Genomic DNA, 22,488 nt, shown 5'->3' on the forward strand with positions numbered 1-22,488 from the left:
ACTCCTGATTGCAACTCAGTCCCCTAATCCATGTTATCAGCACAACAGGCTCCGTTCTAAAGATGCTATCTTCCCCATTCGCAGCAGTCTAGCTAACAGAGCCGGGCTATAAAACATTTTAGCCTAAATAGATGCTCATAACAACCAGGCTGGCTTTTCATAGCATTTTGTGCACCGACCCAGGAAGATAAGCACCCAAGGAATTTTCAAAAGGTGAGGTAAGTGCATGCAAGGACCTTATGTATGATGGGGCCAGTGTGTAATCCACTGGTGAGTGTGTGTTACAGGGCCACCTCTGTTCCCAATCCACACAAGGAGGAGTTTGTTACAACAGCAGCTAGCATGTTTTGACACTTTTGCTCATGCTGTAACAGTTCATAATTTAGGCTCTAGAAGTTCCCAGTTCAATCCCTGGGGTGTCGGCTAAGATAGCAGCTGTCACAAATACATCCATGTTTTGTGTACTGCAGGCATGGCCAAGGGCTTAGGCTCCCTTCAGCCCGTTTGAAATGAGGTGTGGGGCCCATGTAATAATGATTTATGCCCTGAAAAGTTAGACCAGTCTAGGGTGGTAGGCCACTCTTGGCTCACTTTTCTCCTTAGTGTTGTGTCAGTGCTGGAGAAACTTCCAGTGAATGTTCGAAACTATCTACCAGTGGAAGAAATGGGAACAATGCAAAAAAATGCACATAGAGGTAAATGGCACCAGGAGGATGCTTATCCGGGAAAAAAATTGGGGGGACAGGAAAAGGGGATGGCAGAGACATGAAACTGATCGTTAAACTGAAAAGCCAATTGGGTGTTAGGTGATAACTCTGAAATTGGAATCTTAGGTATCTATATGGCCAGCTAAGAAGCTATCCTCACCAGCCTCAGAGGTCTTCAGGCACCTCCTGGGGATGGAGGCAGGGGCATCTGGTTCTTCCACTGCTTGGTTGGTGGTGGGGGGAGGGAAGGAGGGAATTTAGTGGTGGTGGCACTTCATCTTTGCGGGCAGCCAGTAGGGGATTGTGGTACTACTCCAAGAGCAGGAGAGAGACTTACCAGACTCCTCATGAATGGGTGCTGTGCCAGGTGGAGCAGGCACATCTAGGTGCTGGGTGAGCAGCTACCAGAGTGACTCTGCTAAGCAAGTCTAACCTCCTGCAGACTCCCACAGGAGGCCTGTCCCACTTGTCAAGACTTCTGGCACAGTATGCAGGGAACGAGACAACGCTCTGCACTAGGACCCACTGTCCCGCATCCCTACTGAGTGCCAGCTGCCCCTTGTCTCATTTCCTGCAGGGACAATCAGATTCAGGACACCAGCTTCTCCTCTGCATACGTCCAGATTGCCTTGGGCAGAGGGTGCTGGGCTCAGGCAGACAGTGTCTGAAGGAAGAGATGCTTTGTGTTCCCAGTGGCCGTATGGTGTGAAGATCTGCTGTCCTCCTCCTCTTAGGTGGAGGTGCCAAGGCTGGTGTTTCCTGTAGGGAAGGCTTGGAGTCTGGGTGCCAGCATCTGCCCTCCATGCTCAGGTGCCCAGGATGGGGTGACAGGTGTTCTGGTGGGGGGGCTGTAGGCAGAGATAAGGCCTCAGATGCAGAGGCCTGTGAAATTCTTGTAATATTTGTATAAGTTTTTGTTTTTATTTTGTGTCCTCCATCACCCCAACGGCTTTTCTCTGCGCTGGCTCCTCTGCATGGCTGAATATTTGCCTTTGGAGCCCTGCTGTCTGCTGGGAGGCACTGACTGGGGACCATTGCTTCTGCCTGGATGGTTCTGTTGAGAAGCACAGCGAACAACCCTGTCACAAATACCACATAAACAGGCAGAAGGACAGTACAGGTCTGTCGCATCTTATGCGCATTTAACATGCGCGATTTCAGCTTTACGCGGTAGGCAAAAACAACAACAACAAAAACCCAAAAAAGAGAAAAATAACAATTTTAATACTGTACCTGTAGTGCGGGCGATTCCGCCCGCCATTCAACTAAATGTAATTTTGACTATATGCGGTTTTCGCTTTACGCGCTAACCGCGGAACGGAACCCCTGCGTAAGATGAGACTCGCCTGTAGTTACACAACGCAATGTCCCTGGTAACGGCTAATCGTCTGCAGGTCTTTGCTCCGTAGCAGGGTTCCTGTTTCTCTGTGGGATTGGGGAGAGACTGAGAGATGACAATGTAAGGCTTTTGGTTTTGGAGCGGAGAATGAGTAACAAGGTATCAGAACAGGGGCGACGCTCGGGAGCAAAGCTCGCAGGACACCTCTTACCATACTGAGGAGCAGGCAGGACTGAAGACTGAGGTGGGGGAGTAATTTGTGGTGGATATTGGTTTCTGGGAGCATGGCCAGCCTGTGGGGAATGCAAACCGTCTGCTGTTAACGCTGCACCTGTGCAGCAGATTAGCTCCTCCCAGGACTCTCACCGACCGACAAATTCAGGTAGCACAGAGTAGGCATAATGATAACATTGGCTCTCACCGTATTAATACTGTGCTGCTTTCTGCAGCAAGGAAATGGAGTCCCCAGCTCAGCCATTAAAATAATGGGATTAACTACAGGGAAGAATTCCCAAGACTTTCAGGGGAAATGTCACTTTTCCAATCAGCAAATAAAACCCCAGCATAGCTTTCTGCTGCCACATCCCTTGTCTTCGCAGCATTTCATCAGCAAACTTTCACAGCTGGCTCTTCATAGAGTACAGAACAGGGCCAATGGCCATATGTTCCCGTAGAATGAAGAACAACATGGAGGGGGAGCTTATGCTCGCAGAGCAGACAACAGTCACAGATGCTTTTGAAAATCTTAGTTATGTCTACACTGGCCGTTGGAGCACAAAACTTCTAAGTGTAGGGTCTGGTTCCCTTATGAACAGTGATGTAAATGGGGGGTAACTCCAATGAAGCTGATGAGATTAGCCCAGTATAAAAATGGTGTAATGGAAGAAGAATCTGAGCGCAAAATTATGATTTATTATGGTAGTACCGAGGGGCCCCAAGTGAGAGTGGAACCCCATTGTGCTAGGTGCTGTACAAATGCTTTGCTAACATGTCAGGGCCGGGCCTATCTTTTACAATCTAAACAGAGGAGACAAAGGGTAGGTAAAAGAGAACATATCTCAATAATCTACACACAGCTCTTGTAAAAGAACATACAGTGACAAAGTTGAGCACTCAGAAGTTAGGAAATGCCAGATCTAAAGTTGCCTGTACCTGTTCCCCACCCCTGCTTCCTTCTTCCAGTTTTATTCTCCTCACCTACCCAATCCCAGTCTCCACTCCTCAGTCCTCTGGACTCTCCATCCCAGACTACCCCTCCACCAGCTGCTTGTCCCATTTTCTCTTCCCACCCAGTTGTCTCCCACACTTTGACTTCTTCTCAGATCTGCCTCCCCTGCTCCCTTCACATCCTTTCCCTTCCACCCCACTGATGCTCAGTCCCTGTCTCTTTGCCCAGTGAGTCCCATTCCCCCACAAACTGCTCCCCTGGTCCCTCTTGCAGGTCTGACTCTGGACCCCTCTGCAGTCAAATCAGGTAGTGACCTCTCCACACTGCCTGGGGCCAGCAGGGGTGTCACTGAGCACACAGGAGAGACAGGCTCCCTGCTCTCAGTTCAGGTACCTGGGCCCAGACCCAGTGCAGATTGCTGCAGCCCGGAGCTGCAGTTGCAGGCAAAGTCCTGATGAGCCCCAGGTTCGAGAATGCTCAGTGTGGACAGAATCTTTGGGGAGCTTAGCTGCTAAAATCTAAGAAATAACTATGGAGCTTGTGTGAACTGTGATTTTTTTCAAATATCTTAATAACTAGGTCAAATTTTGGCTGATTTTTACAGGGCTAGTGAAAGGCACAGAGGCCACCTCCTGCCAAATTTCAAGTTGCTACTCCAAAGTCGGGGGGAGGGGGGACGCTAGAGGTTTTCAAAGAATAGATCACCAGAGTTCTTTTAATCTGGGCAAAACAATATATTTTCCCCCTTAAGATCATTCTTGGAAATGAATGAACCATTTTGGCTGAATTTTTCCAGAAACGTTCAACCTGACACAGACACCTGTCATGGAAAATTTCAACCCAAATGGTTCAAGTTTGCCAACGTTATAAACAACTAAAAGTGGGCTTATAATGTGAAGTATCGGGTAACCTCCCAGGCAGTGCTACCAGCTCTGTCTGGGATCTGAACAGAACTTCAAAGTGGGAGGCATCTAAAATAACCTTTGAAAACGCCTACGTAAAGCAGCACAAGTCTACGTACTGTGTCTCTGATCCAAAGCCCATTAAAGACAAAACACACACATTGACCTCAGAATTAGGCCCTGTATGTGCATAATTACCAAATTCAGTACCCCAGACAGGGAGCTTTGAAAACTCCAGCCCTTTCCTACAACTGATGTAGATAAAAAATCCACATCTCGATATCTAGGTCAAAGCTAAATTGAACTTCTTTGCCAAAGGCAAACTTTATAGGGGCCATACACAGCCTGTGTGCCCCAGGCAGCGGGGAATACAGAACCCATCACCACTAATGAGTTGGAGTTGGAGTAGCTACTCAGCCCTTTCTGTATTGCTGTGTTGTGCAAGCAAAGTGCTGACTGTCTGGAGGTTTAAATGCCATTTCACGCAGTCCTGTCAAAGGCGAGTGGAAGGAGGTCAAGGTAAGTTCAGAGATGATGCAGATAATGTCTTTGGTGATCCAGTCGGTTTGAAGCTTTCATTTATTACAGCAGCACACTCTTCTCAACCATGAAATAAACCCAAATAGTTCTGCCTTGAGATGGCTCAAGGAAAAGATGAAGCTCTGAAGTTTGACATAATTTAACCTGGAAAGGCTCTATGTTAGACACTACAGCAGGCCACCTGTAGTTAGTTACAAGGATCTATACTGCTCACCAAAGCAAATCATCTGTATGTGTTGCATAGAGAACTCATCCACCAGTACTATTAAGGTTTTACCTTATGTATATTTTAACCTAAACATGCCCATCAGATAACAGTAAGAAGGGATGGTGGTGTTGGTTAGTAGAGACATTAAAGAAGGGACCATCTAGACTTGGGCCAGAGCAGAGCTGTAGTGGTGACTCCCCAGGAACTTCGAAGCTACCTTCTGAGGGCCAAATTCTGCGTGATTTCATAGTGTAGCTGAGAGCAGAGCATTATGTGTATTGGCAGCACTTTCATCTTTAATTGGTGGTGCAGCCTGCATAGACTAGGGTGATCAGACAGCAAATGTGAAAAAACAGGACAGGGGGTGGGGGGTAATAGGAGCCTATATAAGAAAAAGCCCCAAATATCAGGACTGTCTATAAAATGGGGACATCTGGTCACCCTAGCATAGACTCTAGATTCCAAGGCCAGAAGGGATTGTTACAGTCATTGCATCAGACCCCTTGTACATCACAGGCCAGAGAACTTCACCCAGTGAGTCCTGCCTCAAGCCAGGCATTCATAACTTTTGGCTGAGCTATAGCATATCTGGTAGACACCCAAAGGTGATGGAAAGTGAGATCGTCCCAATAACCCAGCAGACAGTGCTTCATCTTGCAACCTGGGGGCAGAGGTTAGAAGTAGTGACAATTCTGCTGCTTGGAGAGCCCTTTGCCCCCATCTCAATAAAATACTGTCAGTGGGGTTCTGTCTCCACAGCCAGGAGAAAGCGATGTCAGGGATTTAGGAGTGGACCCTTGATCCTCTTTCATGTGGATTGCGGGGAGAGAGACCCCTTGATGAAAAGCCTCTATATACAGGGCAATGATATGTTTACTTGCTCTCCGTTTCACCAGTGCAGCCCTGCTAAGTTTACTGTAGTTGCAATGATGTAAGGAAGAGGAACATTTGTCCTAATATCATTATGAGTAAACACATCTGTTTAAAAGAATACATTTATTTGCAACAAGCCCATGCATTTAATAGGCTTTTAATCTACTTATCAATGTCACAATGCATTGATCCACAGCTATGGGGAACAATCCAATTGTTTGTTCAAATGAGACAAAAGCAATTAGTTGCCTTAGACTATTAGGTAATACAATAAGCAAAAAATATTTAACAATCGGATTTGTAGGGTGTTGAAACATTTGCTGTTTTTCCTTTACAGCTGGCTCAGAGGTTTCATTCTAATTAGTGAATGAGGGTTAAGTAATAGATCAGGATAAGGAAGGGAAAGCACTTCTGAATACTGCTTGCTGAGACAGCTGTTGGCAAAGGCAAGGTTATGCTATTCTATTTAGAGATACCCAGATGCTCAAACTGTTAAAAAATATTTTCCCGAGTGTGTCTGACTATTACTTATTTGTATGATGGCAGTGGATAGAGGTCCCAAACCAGAGCACTATTGTGCTAGGCACTGTACACATATGTAAGGGATAGTCCCTTCTCCAGAGATCTTATTAACTAATTGGACAAGATAGACAAAGGAAGTATTAATTCTCAGTTTTACAGAGGTGATGGTGAGATACAGGGAAATTTAAGTGACTTGCTATGTGCTTTGTTTGATAAAAGTGGTGCCTTTTTGGGCAAAGAGATTAAACCATTCCAGTTGTTGCCGGTAACTGAGAGAAGACTTGCTAGAGCATGCTGCTTTTCCTTAGTATTTCCTTGTTCCCTTCACTCTGGCAGCCTCCCAGTGATCAGTTAATTAGCACAACCAACATATTTAAAGTCATACAGATCAGTCTGAAGGTGGGTGGCTGATGTAACAAAGCTGAGCTTGATTTTCAGACGTACGGCACAGCCATTGACTTTCTTTGGACTTGTGTGCTCAATCCCCCTGAAAATCAGATTAATGACTCAGTGTCTGAGTAGAGTTTCAATAGTGAATATTGCTACTACCAGCAGAAGCTACTGCATGGGGGCATTTCAGAATCACTTTAGTGAGTATTGCATTGCTTTTGCCAATAAAAGTACATCAGTACCACTTACAGGTGGTTATTCCATTTGAGGATTGTATATACAATAGCGTTAAGACCACCACTGTTCTAATTTATATGTCATAATTAAGCTCAGAAGGGGACTGGAAAATGCAGTCAAGTTTTAGAATTTGGAAGAAAGAGCAGAGTTTCTGCTGTACTAGATTCAATAAAATCTAGGTTTAATATTTTATAATTTGAGATTGTCACAATTAGCTGTTTAATTACCACACACATCTCTGAATAGTATAACTTCGGGCTGCTAAAAATCACTGGGGCCTGATTCTCTTACACTGATGTATATTTGAGGCTAACTCAGGTGTAGTCAATGGACTTCAGTGAATGTAAAGTCAGGGTTACATCTGAATCAGGCCGAGAGGATTATGGGCCTATTCTCATAGCCACTGAAGTCAATGGAAAGACTCCCATTGACTTCACTAGGTATTGGGTCAGGCCCATTACCAGATAGGACTAGTGCAGATCTTCATGCTATTTCTGTTTATCTGAATTTATAGGAGACAGATCCTGGAGAAATACTGATCATCAGCAGTGATTCACTTCTTTTTGGAAGCTGAACATATCTGAGGAAGTATTCAGTCCTGGAACAAAAGCAGCTGTTTTCAGAATGGAGAGAGGTAAATAGTGCTGTCCCGCAGGGGTCTGTACTGGGCTCAGTCCTTCTCAATATATTCATAAATGATATTGGAAAAAGGGGTAAACAGTGAGGTGACAAAATTTGCAGATGATACAAAGTCGCTCAAGATAGTTAAGTCCCTGGCAGACTGCGAAGAACTACAAAAGGATCTTTCAAAACTGGGTGACTGGGCAACAAAATGGCAGATGAAATTCAATGTAGATAAATGCAAAGTAACGCACATTGGAAAACATAATCCTAATTATACATAGAAAATGATGGGGTCTAAATTGGCTGTTATCACTCAAGAAAGAGATCTTGGAGTCATTGTGGATAGTTCTTTGAAAACATCCACTCAATGTGCAGCAGTAGCAGTCAAAAAAGCGAACAGAATGTTGGACATCATTAAGAAAGGGATAGATAATAAGACAGAAAATACCATATTGTCTCTATATAAATCCATGGTATGCCTACATCTTGAATACTGCATGCAGATGTGGTCGCCCCATCTCAAAAAAGCTATATTGGAATTGGAAAAGGTTCAGAAAAGGGCAACAAAAATGATTAGGGGTATGGAACGGCTGCCATATGAGGAGAGATTAATAAGACTGGGACTTTTCAGCTTGGAAAAGAGAGATAAAATCATGACTGGTGTGGAGAAAGTAAAGAAGGAAGTGTTATTTACTCCTCATAACATAAGAACTAGGGGTCACCAAATGAAATCAATAGCCAGCAGGTTTAAAACAAACAAAAGGAAGTATTTCTTCACACAACACACAGTCAACCTGTGGAACTCCTTGCCAGAGGATGTTATGAAGGTCAAGACTATAACAGGGTTCAAAAAAGAACTAGATACATTCATGGAGGCTAGGTCCATCAATGAGCACACTCTTAGCACACTGAGTGGATGTTTTCAGAGAACTATCCACAGTGACTCCAAGATCTCTTTCTTGAGTAGTAACAGCTAATTTAGACCCCATTATTTTGTGTGTATAGTTGGGTTTATGTTTTCCAATATGCATTACTTTGCATTTATTAACATTGAACTTCATGTCCCATTTTGTTGCCTAGTCACCCAGTTTTGAGAGATCCTTTTGTAGTTCTTCGCAGTCAGCTTTGGACTTAACTATCTTGAGTAACTTTGCCACCTTACTGTTTACCTCTTTTTCCAGCTCATTTATGAATATGTTGAACAATACTGGTCCCGTTACAGATCGCTGGTGGACAGTGCTATTTACCTCTCTCCATTTTAAAAACTGACCATTTATTCCTGCCCTTTGTTTCCTGTCTTTTAATCAGTTACTTATCTATGGGAGGATCTTCCCTCTTGAGCAAAGTAAGCACTAATGGAATAAGAGTCTTTGGTGAAGGACCTTGTCAAAGGCTTTCTGGAAATCCAGATACACTATATCCACTGGATCACCCTCGCCCACATGTTTGTTGATCCCCTCAAAGAATTCTAATAGATTGGTGAGGCACGATTTCCCTTTACAAAAGCCATGTTGTCTCTTCCCCAACAAGTTGTGTTCATTTGTGTGTCTGATAATTCTGTTCTTTACTACAGTTTAAACCAATTTGTCTGGTACTGAATTTAGGCTTACCGGCCTGTAATTGCCCGGATTGCCACTGGAGCCATTTTTAAAAAATTGGTGTCACATTACCTCTCCTCCAGTCATCTGGTCCAGAAGCTGATTTAAGTGATAGGATACATACCACAGTTAGTAGTTCTGCAATTTCACATTTGAGTTCCTTGAGAACTCTTGGGTGAAGACCATCTGGTCCTGGAGACTCACTACTGTTAAATTTATCCATTTGTTCCAAAACCTCCTCTATTGACTCCTCAGATTTGTCATCTAAAAAGAGACTTTCATTCAACTCCATTGTCCACATCGGGTGGGAATTGAACCTGGGTGAACCTAACAACTGCCCTAAAGGTTTTAAGGAGGGCGCCACCTTCCTCCTGTGGCCAGCTTTAAAAATGCTTGAAACAAAACCAGATTTTTTTCAATTGCTGACATTTTTTGTTTTTTGGGTCAAACTAAAATAATTTTCATTTTTTGGAACTGCCAGCAAACCAAAAAATCAGTTATGCATCCATCTCTAGTCTAAAGGTAGGTCTGACCCACATAGTCAGGGCTTCTGAGGAGACTGGAATTATTCTGAAGTGAGCTAGTCATGGCAGCAGTTCTGGAATACAACATTTTGCCTTCCTCACTGTGCTCCGAACAGCAGTACCATAGTTAGGGCCCTACCAAATTCACAGCCATGAAAAATGCATCACGGACTGTGAAATCTGGCCTCTCCCCGTGAAATCTGGTCTTTTGTGTGTTTTTACCCTATACTACACAGATTTCACAGCGGAGAGCAACCTTTCTCAAATTGACCCAAAAGGGAGTTGCGGGGGGGTGTGGGTCACAAGGTTATTTTAGGGGGGCCGCAGTATTGCCACCCTTCCTTCTGCACCGCCTTCAGTAGAGGCAGGAGAGTGGTGGCTGGTGGCCAGAGAGTGCAGCTGGGAGCTGGGCACCCAGCTCTGAAGGCAGCGCTCTACCAGCATCATAGAAGTAAGGATGGCAATACCAGACCATGAACCCTTACTTCTGCGCTGCTGCCTTCAGAGCTGGGAGGCTGGAGAGCGACGGCTGCTGACAGGGCCCAGTTCTGCAGGCAGCAGTGCAGAAGTAAAGGTGGCAATACCATACCAGGCCATCCTTCCTTCTGCGCTGCTGCTGGTGGTGGCTCTGCCTTCAGAGCTGGGCTCCCAGCCAGCAGCCACCGCTCTCCAGCTGCCCAGCTCTGAAGGCAGCAGCACAGAGGTAAGGGTAGCAGTACTGCAACTGCCCTCCCCCACAATAACCTTCTGACCCCCCCCCCCCAACTCCTTTTTGGATCAGGATCCCTACAATTACAACACTGTGAAATTTCAGATTTAAATAGCTGAAATAATGAAATGTACAATGTTAAAAATGCTATGACCATGAAATTGACCAAAATGGACCGTGAATTTGGTAGGGCCCTAACCATAGTCATCCCAGGATTGCTCATGCCGTACTTAGGAAGCCCCCTTTGTTACACGGGAAACTGTTTCTAGTTTATCCTAAACCGAGATGTCATTTATAGTTCAATAATCCATGAAGGCAGGGGCTCCTTTGGGGGTGAGAGAAGTTAAAAGTTTCCATTTCCTCAGCTGATTGAAGGTGCTGTTGCAGAACTGAAAAGTTTAGGCTAATTTCCAAGGTAATGTTTCCATACGAGCTGGTGAGACCTGGTTAAAGTGCATTGTGTATATCGACGGGTCTCTCCGTTAAAATAATGGACTGCGAAGGCATTTCAGAGGGGACAAGAGTTGGACTGTGGGAAGTCAAAGGAGTAGGTTGGGACAAGGAGCCTGATGTGACTGGGATTAAAGAAACTGGGACTGGGGCTGTGGAGTTGGGACAAGGGAACTGGGCCTTTTAGCAAAGAGACTAGGACTGGGAGTGTGTGTGGGAGAAGTTGGGAGTTGTGGACGGAGACTGGGACTTGAATGGGAAGCCTGGACGGGAGAATGGGACTGGGATGAGAAACCTGAGGAGTGAAGACTGGGAGCAGATAGGCAGGGAGAATGGAACTAGGACGAGGAGCCAGGAGTAGGGAAGAGACATGACTAGGACAGGAACAGGTTTGAGGGAGACAGGGCGGAAGAGGGATCGGTGACCACTGGAAACCACTCCCCTAAAGAGAAAGGAATGGAACTCAAGACTCTCGCCATTCCTTTGCAATTGGCAAACACCAGTAAAACCCTCTGGCAAAGTGTGTGTCTCATCTCCCTCTAGTGTTTGGCCCATACAGCAGTAGTAGGTTGTCATCCTCGATCAGTTACTCCCTTAGTTCACCTGATAGAGGTCTGTGCAGTGGATCTAAAGGTTCCAACCCTGCTGATGACCCCACACACGCACACATTATACCAAAAGAACATTATTAGGGTAGAAAGGTCAAGCACATAGTTTATGATGCAACTTTTAATTACATGACTGCATATTATTTTTTCCACAGGAACCCTGCCTTAATCAGTCCACAAGATGCATGTGCTCTGTAGATGGAGCAGGGTTGTTTGTGGAGTGAAAGAGCTTGCCTGTAGGACCCCTGTCTCACTTATTGAATGTGTGCAGTGAGTGAGGCAGGGGGTTGCAGGAGGAGTGAGGACTGTCTCCTAGTTAAGGCAGTTGAATGCTACACTAGAAATCGAATTCTAGCCCTGCCTCTGCCACAGGGTTCCTGTGTGATCCTGGGCAAGTCACTTAAACCAAACTTCACAGGTGCTCACCAGTTGTGTGTTCCTTTTCTGCATGTCCAATTTGAACCCTTGGGATCTGTTTTGCAGAAGTGCTGATCAGCCAGCTGCAATTGAAGCCAATGGATGCTGGGCTTTGAACATAAGAAGTGTAGCTAAGTACCCTGAAAAATCAGGTCCTCTCTGTCTCAAATTGGACACCCAAAATTAATGGATACTTTTGACGTTAATATCTCTGAGCATCTGCTCCCCATATGTACAATAGGGATACCACCTCTTCATTTCAAATAGGAGTTGTGAATAGATTAATTAGTGTGTGTTAAGCACTCTAATACTATAGTGATGAACGTCACAGAAAAGCCTGTGAGGAAGTTAATAATTCTGTCTTCAGAACAGGCTATGAATAGTGTGCAGTAAATATGGCCTGGGGGACCACATATTGAGCTATAAGAATAAAAGAAAATATTGAATATCTGCTCATTAATTGATTACCTTCCATTCTGTGCACTGAACAAGGCAAGAGGTCCTGCGGGAAAAAATAGTATGTGACCATGCAATTGAAGACTGTATCTTAATGCATACTCACAAGGGGGCTGAATTAAGGTTGCACAGGCATGTTAAAAAGTTTTGATTCCAAAACCTATTTGGTTAATCAACCCTTTGAGAGGTTTATGCTGTAATCCAATGCTTAACATCTCCTAGGTTGCAAAGGCAACCTTAATTCTGGCATTTTCTTACTTTTGAGTGCTTCACTGTGCAACCTTAATGCTCTTTTAATGTAGTTTTTTTGTGTATTATAACTATGTAGCAAGAAATGCCCCAATGATACAGTATAAATGTTTTACTGGCAGGGGTCTGGGCTGACCACATTATACCCAAATGGAGATGCCCCAAGTTATTAATGCATCCCAGTTGATTGCTTCTGCACTACAAATAATAAATAATATTCATCTTCCAGACCAGACCTAAGTGCCGGCTTGCTTTGTGGGGAGTCCACTCATTAACAATTGGAACACATTTGCTTTTTGCATTTCGGTTTCAGCGGTCTTGCTTGCTAATATTCATGATTGTTAGACCACACTCTCTTTGACTATCCTCTTCCTGATGGTGTTCATTAACCTCATTTAACAGCTCTCATTCAACATATTTGAGAGCAGCCTGGAACATGTTAATGGGTTAGTTTCTCTGAGCTGAATTTTCAATACCCCAAATAATGCTGGCTTCCCCACAACCCCCCCCCCCCCAGCATTTTCTTCAAATAGAATAAGAAGTTGGGCTCTTTTGACACAACCTATACATCAGGCATTCAGATCCAGATTAATACTACAATAAGGGTTATTGTTATTCATGGGCTTTCCACATGTATAAAGTTGTGGGGGACGCGTTTAAAAAATGAAAAGAATATACCCAGACAAACATTCTCTTCATTGCTCCAGGATACCTACCGGTTAGGTAAGAAATTGCATCATGCAATAAGCTCTGTTTCTCTCATGTTCATTTATCAAGGTGGCAGGAAGCAGGAACACAGACTGTAGTGATGTGTAACTGCTATTTCCCATCAATGTACGTTCCTCTGGCCTTGGACAAAACTGTTGCTGCTTATTTAGTTGGAATGATGGATCGGTGCATCGTGCTCGCCTATATTGCCATCCAAATAGGACAACCCTTCTGTATATATTATCACTTCACAAGAGCTGCTCAGTGAGTCCCAGCCCTGCTGGTCACTCAGTGGTATAATTTAGCATTTTTAACGTAACCCCTTTTTAATTTTGTTTTGCTCACACATCCAGATCTTTGCTTTAAATCATCAGTGCGGCTGCCTAGGCGATGTTAAGCCTTGCGTTACAGTGAAAGCCTCTTAAAGGGATGATTAACCAAATGGGTTTTGGAATCAAAACTTTTTAAAGCCTTTCTAACATGACAGGTTTTCTTCCCCCTTAGTGTTATGTCGGTTTCCATTATAGCATCTCATGCTTCACCCCAGCTGATGAGATGTGACCTGCTGGAACCTGACAGGAGCTAACGCTGCACAGTCAGGTTGGGAAGGGTTGAGAGCCGATTCCCAGCCCCTTAGTATAGCTGTGAAAGGAATAGAATGCATTGGAACCAGCACGGTTCTGCCGGGTGGCAGGAGCGGTCGAGGAGCCAAAATGCCCTGCTCAGTGCTGTGCGTAGCCCTATAGCAGTGGTTCTCAAACTGTGGTCCGCAGACCACCAGTGGTCCGTGAGCTCCATTCATGTGGTCCACGGTTAGTTCCCTCTAAGGTGCGTGCCTGGGCGGGAGAATGAAGAGGCCACCCACCTAATTAGCGGAGCTGCGCAGGCGTGGCTCCACTAATTAGATGCCTGGACCCTGGAGAAGATGCACATGTAAGGTGAGGTGGTGGCCTTGGGGGGAATGGGGGTAGGTGGGAGGCGGCAGTGGGGTGAGAAGAGGGGGGTGGGGGGAATTTGGGACCTGCAGGGCTGCGGCGGCCAGAGAAAGAGGCGACTTTCCTTGGCTCCAGGGCTGCAGCTGCCAGGGGGAGACCCCCCCTCTCCTTCCCAGCCCCAGCTCTGTGGCGGGGGAGAGACCCCCCCTCTCCTTCCCAGTCCCAGCTCTGTGTCAGGGGAGAGACACCCGCCCTCCTTCCCAGCCCCAGCTCGGGGGCTGCTGTGGTGGGGGAGAGAGAGAGAGACCCCCCTTCTTCCCAGTCCCAGCTCAGGGGCTGCTGTGGTGGGGGAGAGAGGGCACATCCATTGCATTAGAAAGGTAAGACTACTGATATTAAAATAAGAGTTGTGTGCTTTTATTTGTAGAACAAAAAACGTTTTTTTTATATAGCGCTTTTATCCAAAGCGCTTTACAATAGTTAGCTCACGGTACAAACGACATTTGTAAAGATCATTAAGTGGTCTGCCGAGACCTTCAGCAATTTTCAAGTGGTCCATGGGAGAAAAAAAAGTTTGAGAACCACTTCCCTATAGGGACTCCCTGCACCCTAGTGTGCAGGGGTTTGGAGAATGGCCTAGAGAAGATGTGGGGCTGCTAAATCCACGACCACATGGATCCACCAGGCAAACTGCCCTGAGAAGTAGGATGGCCCAGTGTTTGGGATCTGGGTTTAATCCCTGATCTTCTAGACATCATTTGTGACATTGGCTGAGTCACTGAGCCTCTCTGTGCCCCAATCCCCCATCTGTAAAATAGCACTTCCCTAACTCCTGGAGGTGTTGTGAGGATAAATACATTAAAGAATGTGAGGTGCTCAGATCCGATGGTAATGGGGCCATGCAAATACCTTAGATATATAGCTTAGGTGAGGTTACCATGGCAGTAGTAGCCCCAGAGTGCCCTGGTGTCACTGCATCTTGTAGGAGATCCCTTGTGCCACCTGCAGATCTGTTCTGCACACAGTCTGTTTATTTTGGGTCATCTGCCAGTGGATATGCCCCTAAATGCATAGTTTGACGCAGTAAGGTAAATGTCGTGATCCTGTGCTTCATCCCTATTACATGCTGGAAATATATTTAAAAAAATACCCAGGTCATGTGGCTTAGAAGTATCATTGTAGCAGTCTGCAGCAAATGCAAACCATGCATGGAGGGCACATTTTATTATCTCAGGTGCTTAATTGTAAATATTTCCCTGTATTTGAAATGGTGCAATCTCTCATGTCCCCAGATGAATATATTTCAGGTCAGCATCCCTGCCATCATTCTGTCCTATCTTGGCAATATCAAGCTTACCATGACCTGGGGCAGTAATTACAGAATGAGCTTCTTGTACCCTCTTTTGCATGATAACCTTTGGGTATAAGGTGATGTTCAAAACAGAGGCTGTTAGGTCAGAGTATATTTTCCAGCCTGAGTTTGACCTTACTTTGAATGAATGGGACACATTTAAACCAGCTGAAATGTCCTATTAAGTGCACCTAAAATGGGGAAGGGTGTAATGTTTAAATGAACACCAGTATAGACTATTGCATTGTCTTTAATGGAGTCCAACTAATTTGTGCTGTTTGGGTCTGAGAAGCTCCGGAGCTCATGGAAGGGGCTCAGTTTTGACCCAGGAGAGATGGCAACCAAATGTGGACATTTTCTTAGCATCATTAGTTTAATTTTTCAATTCTACCCTTCCCAAGTCTGCAGAATTGTCTCTGCTCTGTGACACGTGGAACTGGCAAGGACAAGAGGCTGAGTCTATGGCAGTACTCCTGCTAGTTCAGCTGCAGTCAGAGCCCTAACGTGGACAAGGCTGTAGCAGTTTTCTGGTCTTTCTAGTACCTTGTTACCCAAACCTCCTTGGCTCAAGCTGATAGAGGCCTGGGTTTGATCGTTGCTGACAACAGTCATGTCTCTGTGCTTGCAGCTACAGTTCCTCCATATAAGAATGCTGCCTCGACATCATCCTGCGTCTGTCTTCTTTCACTGCAGGATCGTAGCTCTGCCTGAGTACTTAGAATATCTCTGATATGTGATTAAAAAGTCAACGGGCTCACAGAATTTCTCCAGGACACAACCTGCAACTACCTGAAGGCGTAAACTGACAAGCTCAAAAACAAAGCAAAACCAGGTACCAAACAATTGCCTCTGAATCAGCTGAGAATTTCTCATTTTCTTCTGTTATGGTTGGTATAAGCTTTATTCCTGTTTGTGTCAGATGCTGAAGAAGATTCAGATCTTTCATGTCAGACTGTAAAGAAATGAAAAAGCAATAACTTCTTCCAAATGTCATTTTCTAGCCTTCAGTTGGTTTGCCCAGTGTTACGCTACTAGGAGAAATACAGAGTCTTTACAAAGTATTTACGTGATGTATTCTCTGAACTTGTAGCGCTCTGCAAATATTTTACTTCACTATGGGCACCATTAGTTTGTTATCCTGGAAACTAATTTAGGAGTTTATTTTCACTTTTTCTATTATGGCCAATATTATGGCAATGTATACTTAAAAAACCTCAACTCTAAAATTATGTTTTACAGATACGTTTTCTTTACACGTGTGTTTGACTCTAGGCGTCTATCATTCCAAATATTCCCCACACTCTCACCCTACCTCGTTACATTTTCTGCTCCATATATAGGCTATTTTTGATTTAAGCAGCTTTGATTTGTGGCGGTTGATTATTTGAAGATGAATATGCTGACTGCTTGATAAAGAGAAAATTTAGATCCAGAGTATGGACACCCAGAGTCCTGGGAGGGTTGGATTTGGGGTTTTGGTTCAGCTCATTATAAAGATACTTTGGATCCATATTCAGATTCCAAACTTCCTCCAAATCAGTGGGGCTTCCAAGTCAGGGTTTGGTTCAGGCCCATCTCTACTGAATGGGCTTCGGCCAGATATTATGAATGTGCTCTAGTGAGGAGTCCAATGTCTGAGAAAATTCTGTCACAGTTGCTAGTACCAAATATCCTTATATACCTTTAGAGCTTAATTTTGCAAGCTGCGTTGTGCTTTTCCTGTACCAGCAAGGAACTCCAATGAAGTTCTGTGCAAGGGGGTGCATTTGCATAGACCATTTTGCAAGACTGTGAACTTGGAGATTTGACCAAGGCACAATGTGCATATTCACCAGCTGTGGTGAATAAGCAATGTCTGGGTCCCATAGAAATTTGGAAATAATGGAAAGGGGACAAAACAGTGATGCTCATTGGTCAGAGTACCAGTGGATGACTAACACTAGTGGTCAGTTTAGTACATTAATTGCACAAGTACCGTATGATGACTCACTGGAGGTTATTTTCTAATTCTTATTGGGCAGTTTCTGTACTCCATTCATTGCAGGTTTGAGAGAACCTTAGAGAATATTGTTAGCCTCAGAGGAGCTGACAGAAATGCTGCTGTTTTGAATATGGACTCTGACACCAGGCAGGGAGAAAAAGTCATTAAAGCCTTTGAACAGGAATAAAGCACATTTGTGATCTCTCTTTCATGGCTTTTCAGGGAGAGGGTAGGGAGAGGAAGGAATAATTAGCGAAAACGTACATCTCATTTTAGAGGACATGGGGGGGAGAGAAGAGAAGGTGGAGACAGCTACAGGATGAAATGGAAGTTTTTTAATCCTTTTTGAATTATAAATTTGTTTTAGCTGGGAGAAGGACAAGAGCAAGAAAATATTTGAGTGCTAAGCATCAATGGCATATTTAGATGCTTATTTTTCACTTATACTTATTTTATTTGTTATTGTTTCTTATGGTAGTGCCTGGGGAACAACAGAGAACAGGACCCCATTGTGCTAGGCACTTGTAATAGTCCTCACTCAGGGTCTGGTTGGAGAGCATGGCCTAGTGGTCATGGCCGAAATCCCTGACTGCCAAGGGGGCTGTGGGGAGTGGAGCCCGGGCCCTCCCATTCCACTGGGCTCTGACTCAGGGCCCTTTGGGCTACCAGTGTTCTGGCAACTAAGGCTGCTTAAAGTTGTCCTCCCTGGACCACTTCCTCTCATCTCCTTCCTCCGCCATCTGGGTCAGCTTAGTCCCAGGATTTCCTCTGTTGGGGAACTCCAAACAAAATAAGTAAGAAGGGGCTACCAATGTCCAGGTTCCACAGGCAAGGGAAAGAGAGATACTTCCCTCTCTGATTAACTCTGGAGTGGGTCCTCCCTTCCCTCAGAGAGGGCCCCTTTAGGCAGCTGTGTCAGAGCCTTTAGGCTTCCCTCTGCTCTGCACTGCTGGAGCTGTGGGCAGCAGGTCTGCTCTCATCCAGCTCTGCCACCCAAATGAGCTGTTTCCCTCTCTTTTAATTCCTCCAGCAGATGTAGCATTTGCTGCCGGTGTGGCAGGGTGGGGCTGACTAGGCCCCAGATAATCCTTTAACCCCTTTTTGCCCAGTGTGGGGCATGTACACCCCATCACAGCACCATACAAAAAGTGTAGCAGACAGTCTCTGCTCCAGAGAGCTTCCAATCTAATAGGCCAGACACACCATAGTGGAAAGGGGTATAACCAGGGGCGGCTCCAGGCACCAACGCAGCAAGCGCGTGCCTGGGGCGGCATGCCTGCGGGAGTTCCGCCAGTCCCGTGGCTTCGGTGGCAATTCGGCGGCGGGTACGTTGAAGGCGCGGGACCGGGGGACCTCCCGTAGGCATGCTGCCGAATCCACATGACCAGCGGACCGCCCGCAGGCGCACCACCAAAAGCTTCCTGCCTGGGAAGCAAAAAAACATAGAGCCGCCCTTGGGTATAACACACCAGCAAAGTGAACAATGTGATAGCAGCAAGGGGCATGTTAATTCCATGAGTTAGTTAGTTTTAGAGTTTCATTTAAAAGGAAAACTCACCACCTGGGTTTTCTTGAAGTCCTATTGTCTGGCTCAGGTGGATGTACTATTCTTGGACACCTCCTTACAAGCTTCCACTTTCAAATGCCTTTAGGTATTTTAGAAGAGAATTCTGAATGGTTATCATCTCGCCGTGGTAAAAGGCCCCTGGGCACAGAGTTCCCTATTAATATTTTTCCTTTATTATTGACAGTTATATAATAACCAAGCTTTTATACAGCACCTTTCCTCAGTGGGTCACAGAACACCTTACAAAGAAGACAAGTATCATTATCCCTATGTTACAGATGGGGAAACTGAGGCCCAGAGAGGTGAGATGATTAGCACATGTTTACTCAGCAGGCCAGAGCAAGGAGTAGAACCCAGGTGTCCTGACTTTCAAAGCAGTGCCCTATTCCTTGATGTAAATGGACACAATGCATTACACCTAGAGCTGTGCAAATCACTGATTTGTCAGTTCGGTGGCCAAACTAAAAAAATCATGTCTGGTTTACTTGCAATGTGTCTAGCTTACTATTTGAATTTTTCAGTGAAAGGTGAAAATTTTTTCATTTGACCCCAAAATGAAACATTTCATTTAATTTTTGAGGGTTTTAAACCTTTTTTTTTTTTGTAAAATTGAAAACCAGAAATAAGTTCAAATCAAAATATTTTGTTCCCAAAATGCCAAAAAATGGATTTTTGGGGAGATTTTTTTGTTTTTTGACTGAAACAATTTGGCAAATTTGATAAGAATTCGTGAAATGTTTTGGTTGACCTAATTCTACATTTTTTGCCCCCAAAAAGTTGTATTTGAAAAAGTTTGCAGAGCTCTGATTACAGCTAGAGGACTTGATCTTGCATCGATTGAAGTCAATAGTGAAATTTCTTTGAGTTTGATGGAGCAGAATCAAGCCCAGGACCTTATAATGGAAGGCTATCTGTGAATATAATAAATACAAATTTTAAAATACTGTGAACTTCCTGTCCCTTGGCCAATTCATGACCTCACTGTACCTAGCTGAGTGGGGTTTAATTTCAATGGGAACTGTTCTGTTCTGAAACATAAAAGCATTCTATACTCGTGGGAAGGACAGGGGGAAGCAATTAGCAATGTATTTTCTACAGAGCCACATGTTCATATGCTGTTTACAAACAAATCCTCAGAATAATCCAACTGCATCACTTTTAACTGATTTATAAAGAGTTCTGCAATTAATTAATTTAATTTATTTTATTTCCTGTAAATAAAAGATCTGAGCAGAGTTACTGATGGAAACATTTTTTTGGGCTCACCAGCTTTAGTCAGACCTTGAGAGCTGCTCTTCAGCTGCTTTGCTCTTATTGATTTTAAATATTGCAAAACATTGCATGTTAAATATTCATGCTGCTAATGCAAGGCTGTTACTTTCAGTACTGTGTAACAGCAGCTCTAGAGTTTGAGAACATAAGCCTTGTTAATTGTTAAATATGTAAAAAGAACAGGAGTACTTGTGGCACCTTAGAGACTAACAAATTTATTAGAGCATAAGCTTTCGTGCATATGCATCCGAAGAAGTGGGCTGTAGCCCACAAAAGCTTATGCTCTAATAAATTTGTTAGTCTCTAAGGTGCCACAAGTACTCCTGTTCTTTTTGCGGATACAGACTAACACGGCTGCTACTCTGAAACCTGTTAAATATGTGGACAGGTGGGAGAGGGAAGACCGTTTTGCTGCAAGTATACAATTAGAATCGACTGGCTGTGTGTAGAGGCCAGTGGGAAGTGTCCCTTTAAGATTAGAAGGCTTGTACAGAAACAGCTCTCTTGACCCATGCTAACCCATTCTTCCCTTCTCTAAAGCAGGGTGACAATAAAGTGATTTTAATCTGGTTTTCCTCTTCTGCCACCTCCAAAAAGGAAATTTTTTTTTTTCATATCCAGAGACAGAGATTTTAACTTTTTTTTTTTTTTTAGTTAGTTAGTTAGTTTTTGTGAAAGGGTTCATTGAAATGTTAAATTTTAATATTTTCATCAGTAACTTTTCAAGGTGTAATTAGAAATACAGGGCTTGAGTTTTGGGAGTGACCAGCTGCCAGCTCATGCCAAGGTCCCCATGTCTCAACTGAGCACTGACAAATACACAGCTGGAATCAGACTGGATTATCTGTGCGTTGGTATTGTTAAAATAGGTATTGGAATTATAAGAATGTCTTTAGTGTTTAAACTTTATTGAATACTTGTGAATCGCTACATGCTTCAGTCTCACTTATAACATCTGTATCCCCATAAGGTACTTGTTGGGGTACCATTAAAAGCAATTTAATACCAAGGCCCTAAAAGTGAGACACCCCTCAAAATGCAGTCACCGGAAAATGTCTAATGAGGTTTCCTTAATGATTCACAAACAAAACTGGACTTTGACTGAAAAATCCATGTTTAAAGAAGACAAGAAATGTTGACATTAAAAAATCATCATGTTTTCTATAACTCCTATGTCCCTTTCTAATAGATTAAGGGTAGCACAGAATAACATATACTGAGATTTATAACACTGAAATATAAAATGGAGAATTGTTAACGGTAAGATTAAAAGCTTTGATAGCTGTATTTTGAAGGATTTGTAATTATGTATAGTCGATGAGTAACACTTAAGTAAAGGCTTTGGTGGCATGTGTGGTTTTGCCAAGTCTTCTTTTACATAGAATTGTCAATCTGCTTAAAGAGTTACTGCTGACAGAACAAAGGTAACATGTTGAGCTGGAAGATGTAAGTAAAAGATACACAAACATTAATGATAAATAAAAACCCCCTTTCCCTGGGAAGACCCAGGGCAGGGTCACACAAAAATAACATGACACGAAAACCAGCAGAAAAAATGCAGACATTGGGTAACTGAAGCTTGTGCATGCGTAATGTTTGGGTTACCTAAAATCCAAAGGGTTGATGTGCTAAAAGCCAATTGGATAAAAATTAAGTAATCTGTAATGTAGAATGTATAAAAGACCTACGTGAACATGTGCCCAAGCTGGAGAAACACTGGACTAGAAACTGCAGAATGGGACTGAAGGATCAGTCCAAGGGTTCAGAGAAGGTGATAACTATCCGAGATGTTGGAAGAACTTCCTGGTACCCCAGCATGTGGTAACTTGGGCCCATTTACCAGTACTGCCTTGTGTGGTGTTGTTTGTCTGGCATAAATATATGTCCAGACACTTTCAGACAATTATTGTCACATATTGTATAAATAAAGTCAAAAATTCATTGAGCTTAATTTGGGTGGACTTGTGACTCAGTTACCCAACTTTTAGCCTCAACAGTAATATTTGAGTGGTTGTATTGTGAATCTCTGTGACTGTAAATCACTAGACAGGAGAGAGACATTAATTAGCGTAAAGGGCTGATCTTCAACAGAAGGTGTTATGCCCATCCCAAAAGGAAAAATCCATCAATATCAGATGGACTATTGTGGAATG

This window comes from Emys orbicularis, chromosome 4 (assembly GCF_028017835.1).
Source record: "Emys orbicularis isolate rEmyOrb1 chromosome 4, rEmyOrb1.hap1, whole genome shotgun sequence".
In the NCBI taxonomy this organism is placed as follows: Eukaryota; Metazoa; Chordata; order Testudines; family Emydidae; genus Emys; species Emys orbicularis.